The following is a 7,439-nucleotide window of genomic DNA, read 5'->3' on the forward strand; positions in this document are numbered from 1 at the left end:
GTAGAGGTGCCAGAGCTCAAAGCGAAAAACTTTGAATAAAAACGTTTTGGGAGGTGTATCCATCCCACCAACGAAAACGACTTAGAGTTCCCAACACTTTCCATGCTAGATATATCATAGGCGGTTCCCAAACAGAAAATGAAGTTTATTCCTTTTTCAACCATACTTTCGCTTTCCATGGCTAGCCGTATCCACGGTTGCCCTCCATACCAACACTTTCCAAGGAATTTATTATTTGACAACGTAAAGTAAATTCATTTTTCATTTCGGGACTAGGCATCCCTAATACCTTTGCCTTACTCTCATGCAATGACAAGTGAATAAACACTCATCTTGAGAATAACACATCTAGCATGGAAAATATTAGCCACCCTTCACCGCTCCGCGAGCGAAGCAAACACACAAAAGAAAAGTTTATTTTGAAAATTAGAGATGGCACATGCAAATTTGCGTAGAACGGCAAAAGAATGCCGCATATAGATAGATATAGTGGAATCATGTAGCAAAACTGGTTTAAAGGTTTTTGTATACACAAGTAGAGATCATACTTAGTGCAAAATGAAGGCTAGCAAAAGATTGAGAAGCGACCAACCAAGAAACGGATAATCTCATAAGCAAGCATTAAGCATAAGTAACACCGAATAATGCACCACAAGTAGGATATAATTTCATTGCATGACTATTGACTTTCGTAGCATAGGGAATCACAAACCTTAACACCAATATTCTTACTAAAGCATAATTACTCATCAACATAACTCACATATCACATCATCATATCTCAAAACTATTACTAAGAATCAAGTTTATTTTGTCCAATGATCTTCATGAAAGTTTTTATTATATCATTCCTCGATATCTATCACTTTGGGACTAATTTTCATGTGTTGCTTTTCATAAGCTCAAACAAATATAAGTGAAGATCATGAGCATAATTTTTCTTTCTCTCAAATTAATTTAAGTGAAGCAAGAGAGAATTTCTTGAAAATTTTACTAACTCTCAAATAAATCTAAGTGAAGCAAAGAGAGCATTTCTTCAAAAAATACTAAGCACACCATGCTCAAAAAGATATAAGTGAAGCACTAGATCAAGTCCATTGCTCATAAAAATTTAAGTGAAGCATAGAGAGCAATTCTAACAAGTCATGACATAATTTTGGTTGTCTCAAATAAGTGTGTCCAGCAAATGATCAAGACTTAAAACACAAAATAAAACAAGCAAATACTCATATCATACAAGACGCTCCAAGCAAAACACATATTATGTGACGAATAAAAATATTGTTTCGAGTGGTCATTAGAAGAAAGAGGGGATGCCACTCGGGGCCATCCCCAAGCTTAGTTGGTTGCTCATTTTTGGATAATAGCTTGGGATGTCAGGGCATCCCCAATCTTAGGCTCTTCTATCTTTTATTCCTTCATCCATCGTAAGATAACCCAAAACTTGAAAACTTCAATCACACAAAACTCAACAAAACCTTCGTGAGAACCGTTAGTAAAAGAGAGCAAATCACTACTATAAGTACTGTACCAAACCAATTCATATTTTGTTTTTGCATTATATCTACTGTATTTCAACTTTTTTATGGCAAAAACTCATCAAAGAAAACCATAGAGCCATCAAAATAAGCACACAACGCAAAGAAAAACAGAATCTGTCAAAACATAACAGTCTGTAGCAATCTGACTATTTCGAAAACTTCTGGAACTCCAAAAATTCTAAAAAATTAGGAAGACCTGAGAAATTAGTATATTAATCTTCTACAGAAAGAATTGGCATTTTATCACGCTCTGCTAAAAAATAAGAATTGTTTTCGTGAGCGCAAAAGTTTCTGTTTTTCAGCAAGATCAAACAACTATCACCCAAGAAGATCCTAAAGGCTTTACTTGGCACAAACACTAATTAAAACACAAAAGCACAATCATAACAATAGCATAACTGCGTTAACACTCAAGAATAGAAAGCAAAAGGAAAAAACAAATTTTATTCATTGGGTTGCCTCCCAACAAGTGTTATAGTTTTACACCCTTAGCTAGGCATAAAGCGAGGAGCTAAGTTTTGTCATCTTTGTTTCGAGATCCATAAGATGCCCTCATGATTGATTCATATGGTGGCCTAATTCTTGTTCTAGGGAAGTGTTACATACACTTCCTCAAAGGAAATTAGAACTTAATATTGCCTTCTTTCATATCAATCACGGCACCGATAGTGCGTAAAAACGGTCTACCAAGAATAATTGGACAAGACGGATTGCAATGAATATCAAGAACAATAAAATCTATGGGCACATAATTCCTATTTGCAAGAATAAGAACATCATTAATTATTCCCATAGGCTTTTTAATAGTAGAATCCGCCAAGTGCAAATTTAAAGAGCATTCTTCAAGATCGGTAAGACCAAGCACATCACATAAAGATTTCGGAATTGTAGAAACACTAGCACCCAAGTCACATAAAGCAAAACACTCATAATTTTTAATCTTGACTTTGATAGTAGGTTCCCATTCATCATGCAATTTTCTAGGAATTGAAACTTCTAATTCCAACTTTTCTTCAAAAGCTTTCATCATGGCATCAACAATATGTTTAGTAAAAGCTTTATTTTGTTCATAAGCATGGGGTGAATTTATAATAGATTGCAACAAAGAAATACAATCAATCAAAGAGCAACTAGCATAATTAAAGTCTTTGTAATCCAAAAGAGTGGGCACATCACTAGTTAAAGTTTTGACCTCTCAAACCCACTTTCATCAATTTTCTCAACAAGATTTTCACCCTCCGAAATATTGGGACGCCTTCTACCTAAAGTTGACTCTTCTCCAGTCCCTTTTTCATCAATCTTAACTTTACTAAACAAGGAATAAATAGAAGAAACACCAATCATTTTAAGATCTTCATCACTTTTGTCCTCTAACGAGATTGGTTTAGCGGCCATTTAATTTACTAAGGTAGCTTGTGCATCGGATATTTTTTCCTAGCAAACTTTCAGCAAAAGCATACTTAGATTGGAGATTGCAAACTTCTCTACTAATATCATCAAGTTGTTTTGTAATAGCATCAAGCACAACGGAGTGCTCCTTAAGTTCTTCAGTAAAATATTTATTATGCTCAAATTGTGTAGTCATATATTCCTTAGTACTTTTCTCAATTTCAAGCAAAATATTAGGGTAGGGAACATCATAATATTTTCTTTGAGGCATCATGACTACGCAAACAAGAACGCACACAAGAACAGATCTGGCAAGAAAACGACGAACGAAAAAGAGAGGCGAATAAAATGACAAACTTTTGGGAAGTGGGGGAGAGGAAACGAGAGGCAAATGGCAAATAATGTAAATTGCAAGGAGATGAGATTTGTGATTAGGAACCTGGTATATGTTGAAGATCCTCCCCGGCAACGGCGCCAGAAACTCCTTTTGATGTCGCTTGAAGCTATGTCGGTATTTCCCCAAAGATGAAGGGATGATGCAACACAGCGGCGGTAGGTATTTCCCTCAGATATGAAACCAAGGTTATCGAACCAGTAGGAGAACCAAGCAACACAACATAAACAGCCCCTGCACATAGATAACAAACCCTCGCAACCCGACGTGTTAAAGGGGTTGTCAATCCCTTCCGGGGTACGACGCCTCAAGTAGGCAAACATACATGAGATAAATTTGTAGGAGATTGATAGATCAAACGCCAAATAAAATAAATAAGAATAAATTATAGCAAGGTATTTTTGTATTTTTGGTTTAATAGATCTGAAAATAAATGCAAGGAAAAAGTAGATCGCAAAGGCAAATATATGAGAAAGAGACCCGGGGCCGTAGGTTTCACTAGTGGCTTCTCTCGAGAAAAATAGCAAACGGTGGGTGAACAAATTACTGTTGGGTAATTGACAAAACTTCAAATACTCATGACGATATCAAGGTAATGATCATTATATAGGCATCACGTCCAAGATTATTAGACCGACTCCTGCCTGCATCTACTACTATTACTCCACACATCGACCGCTATCCAGCACGAATCTAGTGTATTAAGTTCATGGAGAAATAGAGTAATGCAATAAGAACGATGACATGATGTAGACAAGATCTATCTATGTAGAGATAGACCCCCATCATTTTATCCTTAGTAGCAACGATACATACGTGTCGGTTCCCTTTCTGTCACTGGGTTCAAGCACCGTAAGATTGAACCCACTACAAAGCACCTCTTCCCATTGCAAGATAAATAGATCAAGTTGGACAAACAAAACCCAAATATCGGAGAAGAAATACGAGGCTATAAGAGATCATGCATAAAAGAGATCAAATCAACTCAAATACTTTCATGGATATAAAAAGATAGATCTGATCATAAACTCAAAGTTCATCGATCCCAACAAACACACCGCAAAAGAGATACATCACATGGATCACCAAGAGACTATTGTATTGAGAATTCAGAGAGAGAGAGGTGAAGCCATCTAGCTACTAACTACGGACCCGAAGGTCTACAAAGAACTACTCACGCATCATCGGAGAGGCACCAATGGAGGTGGTGAACCCCATCCGAGATGGTGTCTAGATTGGATCTAGTGGTTCTGGACTCTGCAGCGGCTGGATGAATATTTTGTCGGTGCCCCTAGGGTTCTGGAAATATTGGGGTATTTATAGAGCAAAGAGGCGGTCCAGGGGCACCCGAGGTGGGCACAACCCACCAGGGGGCGCCTGGGCCTCCTGGCGCGCCCTGGTGGGTTGTGCCTCCCTCGGGGAACCCCTAGGCGCAGCCAGGGCCCATTACGTTCCTTTTGGTGCGAAAAAATCTCCGTAAAGTTTCGTTGCATTTGGACTCCATATGATATTGATTTCCTGGGATGTAAAAAACATGCAGAAAATAGCAACTGGCACTTGGCACTATGTCAATAGGTTAATACCAAAAAATGATATAAAATGATTATAAAACATCCAAGATTGATAATATAACAACATGGAACAAGCAAAAATTATAGATACATTGGGGACGTATCAATACCCACATGCACTAATAACACCGAGGACTTTTGGGCTTGGTACACGGATAAGGAAGGGAAGTTGATGCAGAGCATCCTATGGTCATCCCCATGGACCTACCATCGTCTCACCAAGTGCCACAAGGGCATATGCACGAGCTAGAGCTAGAGCTCTCGAGACCGAGGTGACTTCCTTCCTTAGCGATATCACATATGATCCACTCGAGACATGGCTACTACCTAAGTCTGGAATGTTGTGGATGATCAGGTACCAAGAGGACCCTCCTGAAGATGCACGTGAAGATGGACAAGTCCCCAAGTTCACGGAAGAGGAGAACCGATGGAAGGAGTCAAGAATAGCTCCCAGGTCCCGGACATCCGGCCCCTGGAGGTGTCGCTTGCAGCAACGGACCAACGGCCAAGTCTATAGGGCCCGAACATCCGGCCTCAGCCCAGACATCTGGCCCGATAGCCTGGATATCGGGCCCCCTCCTGGAAATTCGGCGCCCATCACCGAACGCACCCGAAGCTGAACCACGTCAGCCCGGACATCCGGCCAGAGGCCCGGACATCCGGCTCTTCCCGAGCCGTCGGACATCCGGCTCCCAGCCCGGACATCCGGACCCCGCCTATCCAGAGAGTGTCAAGGCCCGCCCCGATCGCCCGGACATCCAGCGCCAGCCCGGACATCCAGCACCTTGTGAAGGCCCGGACATCCGGCCCGACGCCCGAACATCCGGCCTTCCCTGTCTACGCATAGTGTAAGGGCCAAGGCCCATGTACCCCTTCGCCCACCTAGACTATATATACTCCTCCTCCTCCCTCTTTCTAGGGTCAGCGTTGTGATAGCTCATATGTGAGATAGAGCCTCGCTCATCCATCCGGATCTACTCCACTGTGAGAGACCGACACGTCTTCGGAGAAGATCCACTTGGATTCAAGACCCCTAACGGGAAGACCTCAAGACCTCCTCATAGAGAAGAACCGGTTACCCTATGTATCGTCTCTTGTTGGATTTGGACCGTGTAATCTCTATGTGTACTTGGATCTAGCATATGTGTGACCTAATCTTGTTCGTTTGAGTGATTCTCTCGTGTTTTCCCTTGTGCTTCCCCTCGTGTTCTTCGTGTTCATAGTTGGTATCCGCTCCTTTCATGAAAGATCGGCCGTATAGGGTTCCACCCTACATCATCTTGGATCAGAGCAAGGTTGATCATGATTTCGGAGCCCCCCTCTTTGTTTTCTAGCCTAGTTTTGTTGATTTTATCCCAAATTCAAAAATTCCCCACAAAAATAGCCCCCCAATTTTTTTGTGATTTGTCGGTGTGATGAAAATTTGTTGGATTTGATCTGCGGATTTCGTGTGTTGCAGGTAGATCTAGCTTTCCCCCATCTTTTCCCCAATTTCCATCCACAAAATCCCTCGAATTTTGCCTCTTCCATGCGCAGTTCTTCAAGTTCATCCACGAATCCAGCGCCCAGACATCTGGCCTGACCCTCGGACATCCGGCCCCTGACAACATCTCTTCCATCCACCACCCCGTTTCCCGCCTAACTCTCGCCAAATTTTGCTCCGGCGCCCACGTACACTTTTGCATACCACCATCATTTCCGCATGGCACCACCTCTTTCCGCATAGCACCACCATCGCTTACCCACTACCAATTCTGACAATTTTGGCACGTTTTTGCTTTGAGAAATTTGAGTTGTGGTTCCCGTGTCCTATTGTGTTTAGGCTATTTAGGTACGGTTCGACATCAACATCACCACCGCTCATCTTCGCAATGGACTCGTCATCAACACCATTACCGCTCTTGCTTACTTACAACCAACATCAACGGTAACCTCATCTTTGTATCATGATATCATCATACATTCTTGCCATTGCATTGATAACCACCATAGCCCAATTTTGCGTATCTTACCCATCGAGACTAGCCTTTGAGTATTGCCGGCAATTCACTTGTGCACATTAGTGGTCATACTTTACATTGCATACTTGCCATATCATCTTGGTACATATCTTGGTATCATCTTTTGTGTCACAAAGTTGTCATCGCATACACAATTGCTATTTTGGTTTCTGAAGTTTTGCATGAGAAAAGAGCTCGAAAGACAAAGAGCCAAACAAGCTTTTAAGCAAGAGGGAAAGATAAGCAAAGAGCTTATAAGCAAGAACCATAGCATCATACTACATTAAGATTGTCATACTCGATCATCTTGGATCATATCATCGGAATACCATACATATAGCATACTTGGGATAGAAGTCGTTGCATTTTTGCTTAGTAGGTTGTGCACAAGTTTTGTATCCTCCTATTGTGCAATCGTGCTAGCATCTCTCTAGTGTTGTGCAACAAGAGCATTTTCATGGATTCCACATTTTGGCTCATTCTTTGGTTGCACGACCCCACTTATCTATTTGCGTGTGTGTTTCCGTGTACCATATCTTGCTAT

This window comes from Triticum aestivum, chromosome 6A, assembly GCF_018294505.1.
Source record: "Triticum aestivum cultivar Chinese Spring chromosome 6A, IWGSC CS RefSeq v2.1, whole genome shotgun sequence".
Lineage (NCBI taxonomy): Eukaryota > Viridiplantae > Streptophyta > Magnoliopsida > Poales > Poaceae > Triticum > Triticum aestivum.